The 17,020-nt window shown below is 45.0% G+C and overlaps 1 protein-coding gene across 3 annotated transcripts in view; it reads right to left on the reverse strand.

Annotated features, from left to right (window-relative positions):
* GABRG3 (gamma-aminobutyric acid type A receptor subunit gamma3) overlaps positions 1-17,020 on the reverse strand; it is a 1,111,975-nt gene that overhangs the window by 774,460 nt on the left and 320,495 nt on the right. The gene's annotated exons all lie outside the window — the stretch shown is intronic.

Raw genomic sequence — 17,020 nt, forward strand, 5'->3', positions numbered from 1 at the left:
GCCATCAGTGACATATAATATACTAAATCATATAATGAGCAATATTATTCAAAATAAGGAGCATATTAATGAGAAAAAGCAAAAAAAGGGGGGCAAAAAGGGGGGGGGGAGAGTATATAGGTGGACAAAAGAAGAGGAAGGGAAAATGAGTGTAATCCCTTTGAGGCATCGGAGCAGAATGCTATAGAGTAAGAAATTTCCAAAAATACCTAATTTACTATACTCTGCTAATTTTCTGGGGAACTTCCCACATGACTTGAGAGTCTTTCAGGAGAAAGATAACTGTGTAATAGAGAAAACATGACTGTTTGGTACCTAATATTGCTAATAATAATGAAGCAGCGCTGAAAAAGGTGGGATACAACAATATGTGTTAATACATCATAATGAAAGACTCCTGGGAAAGTACATACCTATAAAAAGCACCAGTTGTTTCTATAGTAGGAAAATTGTGTCTACCGGCAATAGTTGCTGTGGATAAACAGCATAGGAAGTGTAAGCCATCAGTCTCCAGATACCTCCTGTAATTTTTTATATATAAAAAAGGACATACTTGCCTGTGAGCAATTATGGTAGTCGTGACCGAGGGGATAATCCACTGGGATATGGCAAGCCTGCCTGTGACCCAAAGAATGTGGGTAAATATAGAGGTATAACAGGTGTCATGGGGAGAGGGAATAAACAGCCATGAAGGCTCTTACCTGTGTGCCTATAGGTTAGCGTATCAAGCCGGTGGTGGTGTAGTGTAAGGAGCAGTAGCGGTGTTTAAATAGCGTTATGTATGTGATCCACTTCCTGAAACCGGAGTGTTATGACGCAACTTCCGGTATCGTGGAACGCAACATCCGGTTGTGTGGAACGCATCACCGCGCATGCGCGGGCTGCATTATGTGGAGCTATGTAAAAGGATGAAAAGCATCACCGCGCATGCGTGGGATGCATTCTAAGGAGCTGTATGGGGATAGGACGGCCTATATGGGGCTAGGAAGAAGCGGATCAGTGTAGCTCAATAGTAAGTAGGGGGAAGGGCTACCTTCTTAGAGGGATAATATATACGTAGAGGAGAGAGAGAGAAGACCAGGAAAAGGGAGAACTACATAAGTGGACAAGAGGCAAGGGGAATACATAGCACCATATACATACAAATGGTATAAGCAGTACATTGTAACACCACATATCTTAGATAAAGTGACAAAAAGGACATGTCCAATTTATATGTGTAGGGTCTGTAAAGGAAGCACAAACATCATATGAGAAATACAGAACCAGGAGGAAGATCTTTTGTGTCAGTAATGAGCAATAAAACATGGTACATGATGTCCTGTATTAATATTTACATAAGGAAGTTCAGAAATTGTAACCGTTACATATACAAATAAAGAGATATCTCAAACGTGAACCTCATATTCTCGGTTGAGGCCATGGGGTTCTAATGTCTTTAAGGTGAAGATCCAGAAGGCCTCTCTTTCCTTCAGCCTCTGGATTCTATTACCCCCTCTCCTGTTCGGCGGAACATGATCAATCACCTGGAAGCGTAATTGTGCAATAGAATGGTGGTGAGCGAGAAAATGGTTGGGGATGGGTAATAAATTGTACTTACATCGGATGGTGGACTTGTGTTTGCTGATCCTATCTCTAATGTGCTGTGTTGTTTCACCGACATACCCTAGACTGCATGGACATTTAATCAAATATGCTACAAATGAGGATTCACATGTAAAATATCTCTTGACTGGGAACCTTTTACCTGTCAGGGGAAGTGTGAATGAACTACCACGAGTCATGTTGAAACATTGGCGACAGCCCAGGCACGGGAAATTGCCTAAGCGTGGCATAGATAGTGTCGTCTGGTGTATCCTTGGGCAGAAGCTTCCAATATCGGCTCGAACCAGTCTGTCCCTAAGGTTCAAGGGTCTTTTGTTACATACCATAGCTGGATCCCGAAAATCCGTGATCTTAGGATATGAATTGCTTAATATTGGCCAGTGGATCCTAAGGATATTGCGGATTAGAGTCTGGTATGGGTGGTACGTGTTTACAAAAATCATGCGATACGTCTTGGGTGTCTGTCGTCTGGGGGCAAGTGATGGAAAAGCTGTTAGAGATGGGTAGCCTCTGTTAATGAATTTTTGTCCCATTTCCCTGTGTCGTCTGGTACGTGTTGATGGATCCGATACAATTCTACTAACTCTTGTGTGTTGTGAAATGGGTAGAGAATTTTTTATATGCTCATTGTATGATTTAGTATATTATATGTAACTGATGGCTTTATTTGTGTTTATGCTCTGGTTTTAACACTAGGACTACTGGACTCGTGACCCCACCTAGAACTACTGAAAGGAGTCATTTTGACTCCTTGCTTGTTTTCGTTTATTTTTAGAGTTTCATTTGTGGTTATTTATTAATAATTATATTTTTTGTAATGTATTATTATTGTGAGATCCAACAGTAATGCTTTTGATTGTTTTTTTTCTGCTTTTCTTATTTTTCTACAGAAAATAACAATAATTATAATAGACGTTTTTCAAACATTTTTTTTTATTCAAGTGCACACATATAAACAACAACTGAAGAAAAATAAGCAGAGAAAATGTAGGTGGAGGAGCATAAAAATGAAAATATGGCGCAGAATTCACTAGTGTTGAGCCACCCCCGTAGTGTTCGAGTTCGGTTCGGTTCGTCGAACACCCGTGTGTTCGCCGAACTGTTCGTCGAACTGTTCGTCGAACACCTTCGAACACCGTTAAAACCAATGGCAGGCAAACAAAAACACATAGAAACACATAGAAAACACCTTCAAAGGTGTCCAAAAGCTGACAAACTGCTCAGAAGACATAACTAACACATGGAAAAGTGACAAGTACATATAGTCATGCGAAAATAAAAGAGGTGGAGGAGTAAAAGGAGGGGGAGACACAGATATAGGCATGTCATGCCCTTCTAAAATCCAAAAAGTGAGAAGCCGAAACGGCCAGTCCGCTCCTGCCCGTGCCACCTCCGTGTCGCCGGGTTTGTGCCAGATCCGCGGTGAACCCTGACGGCCAGCCCCCCTCTCCCAATACTGGTGCCTGTCCGCTGGTGGGTCGAGCGAGCCCCCCTGTGGTGGAGGCAGCTCTAAGCTTTTTAATTTAAATTGTCTCTCTAATTTGAATGAATACACTTTAAATCCATTTACAAGGATCTATTGGAGGGCAAGTCTCATGCCAGCAGCCGCGGTAATTCCAGCTCCAGTAGCGTCCACTAAAGCTGCTGCAGTTAAAAAGCTTTTATAAGGATCGAGCTCGGCTGTCCACCGCAAGGCATCCTACTGCCAGTCCCAGCCCCTATGCCTTGGGGTGCCTCCTGATGCTCTTCACTAAGTATCCCATGGTCCCGAAGCATTTCCTTTGAAAAAATTAAGTGTCTAAACTACAGGTGGTGCAGCTTGCTTAACAGCCGGGATAATCCGCTTACTAGCAGACACTGCTACTAGGCACAAAGTATTTCCTGGGCTAGATGCAGTTAAAAATTTGTAATTAGATACTCTCGTTGGATGCTGAGAAAGCATTCCATAGAGTCTCCTGGCACGCCATATATGATTCTCTTAAAAAGCTTGGGGTAGGGGTCTAGGGGACCCTTTTATAGCCAAAATCACGGCCCTGTATCGCAATACGTCACCTAGGCTGAAGATAAATGGAACTGTAGCACCCTGAGGGCTCGGTTGCTAAAGACGTATTGCACCTCACCCAGAGGTGTGATATCTCACTCTCAGGTAAGGATGGAGTGTGGATCAGGACCCGACACCTGCATGCATTACACCACATTGCCGTGGGGCAGGGCGACCAATATGCCCCTGAGATGGGCACGACAGTCCCTGTCCCTGGCTGGAGTGGGGGGAGGGAACACTGAGGAAGGGGAACCCTGTAGTGCAGGAGCAGGGAGGAAGCAGTTCCTGGGTGCATTGAGAAGGGAGTATAAAAGGTGGGCACCATCTTAGTTCAGTGCAGAGAAGTCTGAGCAGAAGTGGCAGGGAGCAGGGGCTCTGCATGAGCTCTGCTCCGGAGGCGGGCCTAGTAACAGAGGCCCAGGCCTGGAAGAGGGAGAAGGAAGGAAGAGGAGCGGAGAAGGCTCCAGGAACGAGGAATGAAGGGATCCCAGGGGTGCGGACGGGCGAGTCGCCACCGCACGCCCGAATCCACCTGCGTGGAGGGGTCAGGCCAAAGGGGGAGACGGGTCCCCGAACTAGTAGAGGCAGGAAACGACCCTCAGCTAGAAACCGGAGGCTCTGACATTTTATGTGGCGCAGCCCCTCGCTACACCCGCTAGGAAGGCACCTTATAGGGTCAGGGAAACTGGCGCCAAGTTTACCAAGAGGAGGCCCGAGGCAGCCGGACAGAAGTGTTGGTAAGAAAGGCCAGACAAAGGACACACAAAGGGGGTCCTGTGAAGTGCTCCAAAGTTATCTGGGAGTTGTCTGAGCCCCTCACCTGGTGAGCACAGTACGACGTGGGCAGCCGTTACCTGCAGACGTGGTCTGGATAATAAGAACTGTGAGTAAAGGCCCTGAACTGCATCACTGACTCCGTGTCGTTACTGCTGCTGCCCTGCACCATCACCCCCATCCTCCGCATACACTGCCCTGAGGCTATACTCCTCCCGTGGGGAGTTATGCTACGCTCTGCTGCACCCACAACACCAGCCTCAGTGGTCTGCCCTGTAGCGGCGGTTCACTCTGACCGCAATCCACGGGTGGCGTAGTCGGACATTTAAACATGAAAACCACATAAATAGTTCCGCCACTGGTTTGACCGCCCTGAGCCACGGAACTGGGTCGCCGCCACGAAGACTACAACCACCAGCATCCACCAAAAAGGGTCCGGCTCCGGGTGTCCCAAGGCCCAGGGGGTGCGTCAGAACATTTTCATCACCTTTCACAATCACCAATGGGACAAGGCAGTGATGTCCTCTGTCCCCTCTCTTATACATCCTAGTGACGGAGCACCTGCTCTCCTCAATTCGCCATAACCCCAATATTAGGTGGATTGAGGTGGGAGGCACCGAGTACAAGTGCTCTCTATTTGCTGATGATGTCCTAGTATATATCACTCAATCACATATATCCATCCATGCTGTTATGGCTGAAATAGATCACTTTGTTACATGGTAAAATTTTAAAATCAATGCAGCGAAGTCTGAGGCCCTCGATGTCTCCCTCCCCAAATCCATATAAGATTCCATCCAGTCCAACTTTCCCTTTGCCTGGCCCTCACAGGGTATCAATTACTTAGGAATTCCTATTCATAGAGACCTCTCCCATCTATGTTATCTTAATTTTGGGCCCTTTATTGAACAACTCCATACAGACCACGGTTGGCAAGTTAGAACTGTAAGATTCACTACGTGAACCACTGGTGTTTTGTGGAAAAGCACATGTACACTGCGTTCCAAATTATTATACAAAAAGTGTTTAGGAGTGATAAGGGAAGAATTTGTTTGTTTGTCAGTTAAACTCATTGATGGTGATGTGTGTCAGGGCTCTTTATATCACTGTAAGCAATTGCAGACACCTGTGCTAATTAGTTTGGCAGGTGTGTCCAATGAAAGGCAAGACTACTTAAGAAGGCTCTCTCACATTATTAAGCAGCCTACATTTTCTGCCAAAATGGGAAAGAAAAAGGATGTGTCGGCTGCTGAGAAGCAACAAATTGTGGAGTGTTTAGGTCAAGGCATGACTACAATCAACATTGTGCGATGATCAGGATGAAGTGTCTTGGCAATCAAGAAGTATGTAGCTGATTCACAGTACACACGTGTGCGTGCTGATAAGGGCAAATTGAGGACTCTTTCCTACAGGCAATTACGTCAGGTTGAAAGAGCAGCGGCAAAAATGCCTTGTCATAGCAGCAGACAAGTTTTTGAAGCTGCTTGTGCCTCCAACGTCCCCCGAACAACAAGATGCAGGGTCCTTCAGAGGTTTGCAGCTGTGCATGCGCCATCCTGTCGACCTCCTCTATCCACTTCACACAAGCAGAAACGGCTCCAGTGGGCCAAACATTACATGAAGACTGATTTCAAAACTGTTTTGTTCACGGATGAGTGCCGTGCAGCGCTCGATGGTCCAGATGGATGGAGTGGAGGATGGCTGGTTGATGGACACCCCACGCAAACACGGCTACAGCGCCAACAAGGAGGAGGTGGAGTAATGTTTTGGGCTGGAATCATGGGGAGAGAGATTGTCGGCCCCTTTAGGATCCCTGAAGGTGCTAAAGATGAACTCCATAATGTATGTGGATTTTCTCAAACAGCACTTCCTGCCATGGTTCAAGAAGAAGAACCGTGTATTTCACAGCAAGATCATTTTTCTGCATGATAATGCACCATCTAATGCTGCACATAAAACATCTGCATCTCTGGCTGATATGGGCATAAAAGGGGACAAACTTATGGTGTGACCCCCATGCTCCCCTGACCTCTACCCCATTCAGAACCTTTGGAGCATCATTAAAAGGAGTGTCTATGATGGCGGGAGGCAGTTCACATCTAAGCAACAGCTCTGGGAGGGTATTCTGTCCTCATGCAAAACAATTGAAGCAGAAACCATCCAAAACCTGACAAATTCAATGGACGAGAGAGTTCAGAAGCTCCTTTCGAACAAGGGGTCCTATGTGAAAATGTAACATCACCTAGAATAAAGTTTTGAGTTGAAAACTGTTTGATTTCAGTTTCTAACAACCTGCTAATGCTTATAATTTCAAAAATGACCATTTTTTTGGTCTTTATTAAAATGAAAAGGTTGATCGAAAAGTTTGGGGGATCTAAGAGTGTGGCAACCCAGTAGTCATGATTACTTCGAATTCTGACAATATGAGGGTCATGCTGCAGGTAGTGCAGCAAGAAGGCACTTATGTGCCTTGCGCATCTCGGAGCCCCAAAATTATTTTCCGGGCTAGATGCAGCTAAAAATTATTTTTAATTTTAAATCTGGTGAAGCTTTAGCATAGATGGCCTAATAGGATCAGTGCTGCACACTGCTACAAAGCCCAAATTATTTTCCAGTCAAGATACAGATAAACATGATTAGTAATTTGAAAGCTTAAAACGGTTGGTAGGGTGATTTTAACCAATCATCAAGCTTTTACTCTCCCCAGGATGACACAGGGGTAGAAAAGTCGTTTCGGATCCATGATTTGTTCATCTTTATGAACGTGAGTCTGTCTACATTATCAGTGGAGAGCCGCGTGCGCTTATCTGTCAGCACACCACCAGCAGCGCTGAACACACGTTCAGACAGAACGCTGGCTGCGGGGCATGACAAGATCTCCAAGGCGTAAGTGGCTAGCTCCGGCCATTTATCCAGATTGGAAGCCCAAAAAGAGCAAGGGTCCAGTGACACAGTCGTGGCTTCAATGTTTACTTGGAGATACTCCTGTACCATCGTCTCTAGGCGTTGACTATGTGTCAGACTTCTTGTCTCCTGTGGCCTTGCAAAGGATGGGCTAAAAAAGTGGTGAAATGATTCCGCAAAATTGATGTTACCAGCAGATACTGTGGTTCTGTCACGGTTTGAGTGCTGAACACTTGACGGTCCCACGGTTGGCAAGTTGGAACTGTGAGATTCACTACGTGCACCACTGGTATTTTGTGGAAAAGCACATGTAAGATTCTGCAACAGTCTCTGCTGATACTCCTGCATGCGTGCATCCCTTTCTATGGCAGGAATAATTTCTGCAAATTTACTTTTGTACCGGGGATCTAACAGTGTGGCAACCCAGTAGTCAGGATTATTTCTAATTCTCACAATTCGAGGGTCATGTTGCAGGTAGTGCAGCAAGAAGGCACTCATGTGTGTTGCGTATCCAGGAGCACCAAGTCCCTGTTGTGTTGGTGGCGAGATAACAATCATGCTTCCCTCCTCTGTCCTCTCCCCCCAACCTCGCACAACAGAAATGTGATCAAGGTCTCCCTCATCTGATGAGTCTTCCATCAGTTCGTCCTCCACTTCTTCCTGGGCTCCTGCACCTTCCTCACTAGTTTGGCTGCTACCATGCGCCCTGGTAAAACCATCTCCCCCACCCTCACATGCCTGCCGCCTTGGTGCTGCCGACCGTCTGGACCTTGCAGATGTTAGCCCTTCCGCATACAACTCCTCCTCCTCTACTTCCTCCACCTCCTCTTGTGCCACCACCTGACTCCGAATTCTGTTTAACATGTGCTCCAGCATGTAAATCACCGGAATGCTGATAATGGCATCGTCAGCACTAAACATCTTCGTCGCCATTTCAAAACTGTGCAGAAGGGTGCATAGGTCCCTGATCTGAGACCACTCCTCCAGCGTGATTTGCCCCACCTCTGAATCTCGTTGGCCCAGGCTATACGTCAGAACGTATTGCACCAGGGCTTGTCGGTGCTGCCACAGTCGCTGCAACATGTGCAGAGTTGAATTCCACCGGGTAGGCACATCGCATTTTAGCCGGTGAAGTGGCAGGCCCAACGACTTCTGTAGAGATGTAAGTCGCTGAGCTGCGGGATGCGAACGGCGGAAGTGAGCACACAGCGACCGTGCCCTCTGCAGAAGGCCATCTAGTCTGGGATAGTGGGCTAAAAATTGCTGGACAACCAGGTTCAACACGTGAGCCATACAAGGCACGTGTGTGACATTGCCCCGGCGAAGGGCCGCACCCAGGTTTGCAGCATTGTCGCACACGGCCTTCCCTGGTTTCAGGTCCAGTGGAGACAACCATTCATGAAATTGGTTCTCCAGAGCTGACCACAACTCCTCAGCTGTGTGACTCACATTTCCCAGACATTTCAATGTAAAAACCGCCTGATGACGTTGAGCCCTACTGCCAGCATAGTAAGGAGGTGTGCAGGATCCCTTCTGCGCAGTTAGAAAGCTTGTGGCATGACCAGACAGGCTTTGGGTGCAGGTGGAAGACCGAGAGGAGGTTGAGGAGGCAGAAGCAGTGGTGGAACTTTGACATAAAGAGGATTGACGCACAACTCGTGGGGACGGCAAGACTTGGACAGCAGCCCCTTGTCCTGCTGTCACCATAGTTACCCAGTGCCCAGTCAGCGACATGTAACGCCCCTGTCCATGCCTACTCGTCCAAGTGTCTGTGGTGAAATGCACCCTGTCACACACAGAGTTTCTCAAAGAAGCGGTGATGTTGTGTGCGACATGTTGGTGGAGCGCAGGCACACCTTTCTTTGAGAAGTAGTGCCGACTGGGCATCTGGTACTGGGGCACTGCGACGGACATAAGGTCTCGAAAATCCTCTGTGTCCACCAGGCGGAAAGGCAGCATTTCTGTAGCCAAGAGCTTGCAGATGGTGAAATTCAACCTCTTAGCTTTCTCATGGCTAGGAGGAAATGGTCTTTTACTTGTCCACATCTGAGGGACCGAGGGCTGGCTATTGTGCTTAGACGGGGTTGATAAGGGTGTCCCCGGCAAACTGCCGGTCTGTGAGGAAGATGCAGGCGGACATGTTAGGTTGCCTTGATCCAAAGGTGGTGCTATCGATGTCGGACAGCGCTCAAGACCAGCTGGTGTTACCACCTCCAAAGAAAATGATGACCTGCCAATCACGCTGGCTGTTGCGGGTAAAGAGGTGGCAGGTCTGCGCCCCAAAACAGGTGTGACTGCTGTCCCCCCAGTCACAGAGGATGAAGAGGCCACGGATGCACAAGATATGGCAGACGGTGGTTGGCCCGGCCGGCTAGACCGCATTGTAGCACACTGAGCTTCCCACTGCAACTTATGCTTCATGTCCATGTGCCGGTTCATGCATGAAGTACTCAAACTATGTATTTTTTGGCCTCTACTTAGCTTTTGCTGACAAATGTTACAGATAACACGAGTTGGGTCATCTTTATCGATCTGAAAAAATGCCCAGGCTATGCAAGGCTTAGCACCCATGCGACCTGAAGAGCCACCACGACTTGTGGTGAGAGGCAGAGTTGTGTTTGAGGATGCAGTTGTTGACGTGCTTCCAGTACTACGTCTCTGTCCAGGAAGGCGCAACTTGACCTCGTCGTCACTAGCATCTTCCTCCACCTCCTCTGCTGACCTCATCTCTTGGCTGACTGTGGGTTGACAGTAAGTGGGATCTCCGACCTCATCATCATCACCCTGTGCGTTATCACACCCGTCGTCCTCAGAGCCAACCTGTTCCTGCCCTGACAAAAAACTAAAGTTGTCGCTCCAATCAGGTATTTGAGTCTTATCATCGTCTTCCTCATTGTCTCCACCAACAGGAGTTACAGTTTGGGAATGAGGGTCTACATTATGGTCAGAACCTTCTGCGTCTGGTCCTGGATCCGACTCATAAAGATTCTGGGCATCAGTGCAGATAATTTCCTCGTCTGGATTCACAGAAGCGCTGGAGTCGACCTCTGATTCCCAGGCTATAGTATGAGTAAACAGCTCTGCAGACTCAACCATCTGTTCTACCTCATACTCAGACGGGCAGCTGGAGATTTGGGAGCTGTGAGGAAGCAAGTGCGATTTGGGTGACACCTTTGAGGACTGGAGTATTTGTGATGTTGAAGTTGATGTGGAGGAGAGCCCACTTAAAGGAGCACTTGATATCCGTTGAAGCACCTGCTGTTTTTGTGCCTCATCTGGAATTTGTAGCGATTGGCGTGGCCGTAAGAAAGGGATCTTATCACATTGTCCGCTAAAAGAAGTAGACATTTTAGTTTGGCTGGAAGATGGTCTTTCTTCTGCACCTACCCCACGGACACAACCTTTTTTCCCCTTCCCAACACGCCTATTCCCCTTTCCACCAGCAGCAGGGCTTTTTCCACTCATTTTGGTGGTTAACTAATTCACAACTCTGGAGTTGTTTGCACAAAAAAACAATGGATGGTAACCGAGCAGAGCTGAGTGGCCAAACTGTGGTATTAGGCCAAAACTATTGGCTGGGTTAGATGCAGAAAAAAATTATTTTTAATTTGCAACCTGATGGAGGTCAGTATAGATGGACTAATAGACCAAGTCCCACACACCGCTAGAAGCCCAAATATTTTTTCAGAGCTAGATGCAGAAAATTTTTTTATTCAATTTGCAACCTGATGGAGGTCAGTATAGATGGACTAATAGACCAAGTCCCACACACTGCTAGAAGCCCAAATATTTTTTCAGAGCTAGATGCAGAAAAAAATTATTTTTAATTTGCAACCTGATGGAGGTCAGTATAGATGGACTAATAGACCAAGTCCCACACACTGCTAGAAGCCCAAATATTTTTTCAGAGCTAGATGCAGAAAAAAATTATTTTTAATTTGCAACCTGATGGAGGTCAGTATAGATGGACTAATAGAACAAGTCCCACACGCTGCTAGAAGCCCAAATATTTTTTCAGAGATAAATGAAGAAAAAAATTATTTTTAATTTGCAACCTGATGGAGGTCAGTATAGATGGACTAATAGACCAAGTCCCACACACTGCTAGAAGCCCAAATATTTTTTCAGAGCTAGATGCAGAAAAAAATTATTTTTAATTTGCAACCTGATGGAGGTCAGTATAGATGGACTAATAGACCAAGTCCCACACACCGCTAGAAGCCCAAATATTTTTTCAGAGCTAGATGCAGAAAAAAATTATATTCAATTTGCAACCTGCTGGAGGTCAGTATAGAAGGACTAATAGAACAAGTCCCACACACTGCTAGAAGCCCAAATATTTTTTCAGAGCTAAATGAAGAAAAAAATTATTTTTAATTTGCAACCTGATGGAGGTCAGTATAGATGGACTAATAGACCAAGTCCCACACACTGCTAGAAGCCCAAATATTTTTTCAGAGCTAGATGCAGAAAAAAATTATATTCAGTTTGCAACCTGATGGAGGTCAGTATAGATGGACTAATAGAATGATGCTATGCCCAAAAGATTTTACTTCACTAGGTGCAGTAAAAAAATTGGTATTCTATACACAGGTGGTATATCTTGCAACACAGATAGGCTACTCCACTGACTAACACACTCTGCAATAGGCCAAAAAGGATTAGCTTTGCTAGATTCAGCCAAATGCTGTGAAAAAAACTTGCACAGCACTGGCACAGACCTGCCTGGCAAAAACTGATAGGAACTGATGTAACCTAGTCCTGAAAAGGACTCCAATTACAATTAGTCTTTACTCCCACAATCTATCTATTTAAGAGCACAGACCTGCCTGATAAAAGTCGTAGGAAATGCTGTAACCTAGTCCTTAAAAGGACTGTAATCACAACTATTCCCTACTCCCAAGCTATCTGTATATTTGTGCGAAAATTGGCTTGAAATTAACAAGGTATAGCGCACACAGCAACAGCGGTGCCGTCTAACACGCAGCTGCAGCAGTGAGAAAATGGTGGCGACGGGGAAAATGGCTTGGTCTTATAGGGCAAGGACATGTGACATACACTGCCAATCACACATGCCCTTGCTTGTGTGAAAAAAAGCACTTCGCTCCGTGTGTGCGCTGCTGATAGGCTGACAGATTGCACCTCCCCACTGCAAATGCGGGAAAGAGAAAAAAAAATGGAGATCTTCATTGTTCCTGCAGAGATCCATCCCCTGCCCCTCCCCCCGCCCCGCTGTACACTCAAACTGCGTATTAACATTAATTTTCATCATTACTGAGAAAAAATCCAGTTATGATTTTGGTGCACGAACAGTTATCGAACATAACCTCGAACAGCCGAATTTTTCTCAAATTGTTCGTGTTCGCCGACCGGCTCGAACACCGCCCAAAACAGCTCGAATTTGAGATTGGCGAACAGTTCGAGTAGAACAACGCTCATCTCTAGAATTCACCTTCTAAACATTTGGTGTTTCGCATTTTAGGCATTGCCTTTGATTTATGGCAGTACATTGCCCACACAAAGACTTACCACAAGTCTTACAATTTCCGACAGATCTATTTTTCTTGCACTTTTCTTTGATCTGGTAAAATTTTGTTTGAACCATCACTTCTGAGCATGTAGAAACTTGGGACGTGGAACCCTTTTCCCTATCTGTGACATAAGGACCACTCAACTCTCTCACAAGCGTTTGCAAAAATGCCTTGCGTGACATTTTTTGGTGGGTAATCTCCTTGAATATTATCCATGCATTTATACCCGCAAAGTCTAAGGCATTTTCAAATGCATGAACAGGCTATCTCCTTGTGCATGTTCGTGTGGTATATTTTCGTGCCATCTGATCCACTACATCTACTCCATATTTTGTTTCATTGTAAAACTTTACCGTTTCTGGAGTTTTTTTAGCGGAATCAGACGCAACAACAACATCTGGATGGACGGAACTCAAAATGACAACATTTTTGTTGGGCTTTCCTTGATATACTGTAAGTGTAAAATTGTCTTTATTTCTAAACACTTTAGTGTTGTACAATTCCTCTTTCATGGATTTTATTTCTTTAGGCACTTCTCGCCTTATCTTGTTCAGTGTTCCCACGATGGTTGTTCCTTTGCTTTTTAGCTGTTTAGCTAATTTTACTGAAGTAAAATAATTATCGGTTGTAACATTGCGACCTTTTTTCAAAAACGGGTCCAATAACTTCATTACCACATGGTCAGCTAAACGGTCCTCAGCACGGCGTGTGTCATCTTTGCCTAGATAAGGGAAGCCATTTGCCAGATATTTGCTCCTCTTATCAACAGCTAGCCAATATTTGTGGCCATATTTATCTGGTTTGGAAGGCATGTACTGTGTGAATGGACACCTAGTTTTGCTTGGGAAAAGTTGCTCATCCACCGTTATGTATGGGCCAGGTTTGTAACACGCAATACAATTTTCAATAAACCTGTCCCACACAGTAGAAAATAGAGCAAACTTGTCCGTTTGCAGTCTCTCCGATCGAGTAGATTTCTCATCAAATCTGAGAAACCTCATAATTTCAACAAAGCGGTCCCTAGACATTGTCGCTTTGCAAAACGGTATTCCCCAGTCATTACACCAAATACTGCTAATCGAGTGACGGTTCGTGCCAGATATTCCACGAGCATAGAATATCGCAATGAATGCATCTAGCTCCTCATCAGATAGAGTTTGTTCAGCATTACACAGTAATACAAGCAGGTAAAACACAAGGAAAATGTGAAAAGTTGACATGTAAATTGAACTACATCTATATGAACATCAGGGTAAATAAGACAGAGTGAAAAAATTATGCACAAAACTTTATAGCAACATTTAGTGACAAAAGGACTTCAAAATATAGTAGGGAGTCAAAATGACTCCCTTCAGTAGTTCTTGGTAAATTTTGAAAAAAACGCGCAAATTTTTCACCAAAATTATTTATTCTCACAAAATCTTTTTTCACATCATATTTGAGGAAAAGTCACCGAGTTTCAAGCCGGAATTCTGAAAAATGTAGTCACAGAAGAGAAATAAAAAACGAAAGGAGTCAAAATGACTCCATCAGTAGTTCTAGTGCTCCTTTGATGCCCCTGAGGAAAACCCCGCTAGGGTTGAAACGTTGGGCAGTTATATCTACTACGATTTGAACCAGCTTATGTTGGAGAAATTAGAGCAACTATACTGACAACCATTTGTACCAGTTTAGATTGGAGAAATAAAGCATTTACTTTTATATCACCCATATGAGACTTTTCTACATAATTTGGTGTGCCGGAATCTTTACCTACAAAGTTCCTTGTGTTGTATTCCTGGCACCCCTCTTCATTAGTTGAGCTTGGTCTCTATTATTATTGATTCTATTTGATTTGTACCAAGGCTCCTTGGCTACTTCCCCATGTCGTTTAACACGTTTGCTTACAATGAGGAAGATACTGTAGCCATTCTATCAAAGATTGATAGGAACACCTTCCTTCACTCTTCCATTGAGGACAACAAGACACGAGACTACGAAAAGGAGAGAAAGAAACTGGTTGCCCTGGACCTCCATCTCTCCACCCTTGCAGAATACCACCGCGTCAAAAGGATTCCCAGGGGACTCAGAGTCAACCTTCAACCCACTTTATTTTCTGATAACTCCGACTTCTGCAACAAATTCGAGAGCATTCATAACAAATGCTCCATGGACTTGATTTTACTTACCATTGAATCCATACAAAAGGAGATAACAGAACTTGAAGAGAGGATCATCTCTCTAGAAGATCAACTGGCAAATACTATTTCAACCGAACAATTTGAGGGCCTTAAGAAGAAAACGACTAACATCCTACTTTCTTACAAGAAGACATTACAAGACCGTAAATTACTCAAGTTCAAGCGAGAAGAGGAAGACTACCAATCCGGCAGGGTATACAAATGGCGATCAGGCCACACTATATATGGCTCCCGTTTCTACTCATCTTCCGGCAGCGACAGCGAGTATATACCCCAACGTCCCAGATGTTTTTTTGGGGCACGACAACCCCGACGCACAAAACGCGGCGGGGCCATGGGGGGTCAGTCCATAGAGTCCAGATTCCTAACTACTATACCACCTCCTGTTCCCCCACAGGTGAAGCCCGAGAGAATGACCCTCCGATCACAGGTAGGCCCGATACCCTCGTATATAACATCTCCTCACAGGTCCTTACCCCCACAGAGATTGGACTACTACAGAGGGGATTACCCTTCTGCCCAACCCGTCCTTCAACCCATTTACTCTAGACCTAGAACTCAGATGTTTTTTTCGTAGTCTGAGACTCAGGGTACACTTCTCTACCGATGATGACCCCTCGACACCTTCTTCTACTACACTACAAAACCATGAACAACTATCACTAAAAGAACTAGGACTGAGGTTACCTTCACGTTTTAACCCCCCGAAAATATATCACCCAGTTGAAACTTATATTTCACTTGTCAATAAGGACATTGAAACACTCAGGACAAAAATACAACATAATGAATACCCTCTGTACACTAATCTTACCAGGGAGGAAAAACAGAGCCTGAATTCCTTATCTAAGAACAACCTAATTACGATTAAACCAGCGGAACAAGGGGGTGCCATAGTGGTCATGGACCGCTCTTATTACGTGAGTGAGATTGAGGGACAGCTCAATGACCACTAAGTATACACCCAGGTTGCCATTAACCCTACGTTTCGCATTAGTCAACTTATTCAGAGTAAGGTAGAATCACTAAGGAGCCGAGGTATTATTGATCAGAAATTATCCGAGTATCTCATTAACACACATCCTGTTACCCCAGTGTTTTATACACTACCTAAAATCCACAAGAACTTACAACATCCTCCGGAACGCCCCATTGTGGCATCCACGGATTCATTACTATCCCCGTTAGCCAAAACTGTAGAAAAAATCCTGACACCACTTTTACCGGCCATTCCGTCGTATATTAAAGATTCCTCTGATTTTCTGTCACAACTTCATCACCTGGACACCATTCCCCCAGGATGCATTCTAGTCACACTAGACGTCAATAGCCTATACACATCTATCAATCATACCCTCGGCTTACAGGCTTTGCAATGGTTCCTAGACAGACACAGTGGATATCCTCAATCGCGTATACATCTCTGTATAGATCTAGTGGACATTATACTAAATAACAACTTCTTTCTTTTCGGGGACAAATATTACATTCAGAGACGTGGGACAGCTATGGGGTCCAATATGGCCCCTCCATATGCCAACATCTTCATGGCACACTTTGAGCATCAATATGTGTCCTTGAACTCCTTCACGGACATCATAATGTGGAAACGTTACATCGATGATGTCTTCATCATCTGGGGTAACACCGAGACTAAACTTAGGGAATTTGTCAATTACCTGAACAACTGTACCCCTCAAATCTCCTTCACAATGAACTATGACAAACATCACATCAGTTTCCTGGACATAACCATTATCCAAGAAGAAGGAGGCCATTTCACAACCGATCTTTATGTCAAACCCACGGACCGCAATAGCCTGCTTCATTACACGAGTTATCATCCCCGACATATAAAAAATTCTCTACCCATTTCACAACAAACAAGAGTTAGTAGAATTGTATCGGATCCATCAACACGTACCAGACGACACAGGGAAATGGGACAAAAATTCATTAACAGAGGCTACCCATCTCTAACAGCT

This window comes from Phyllobates terribilis, unplaced genomic scaffold (genome assembly GCF_046119375.1).
Source record: "Phyllobates terribilis strain yellow unplaced genomic scaffold, ASM4611937v1 Scaffold_2__4_contigs__length_985480577, whole genome shotgun sequence".
In the NCBI taxonomy this organism is placed as follows: Eukaryota; Metazoa; Chordata; class Amphibia; order Anura; family Dendrobatidae; genus Phyllobates; species Phyllobates terribilis.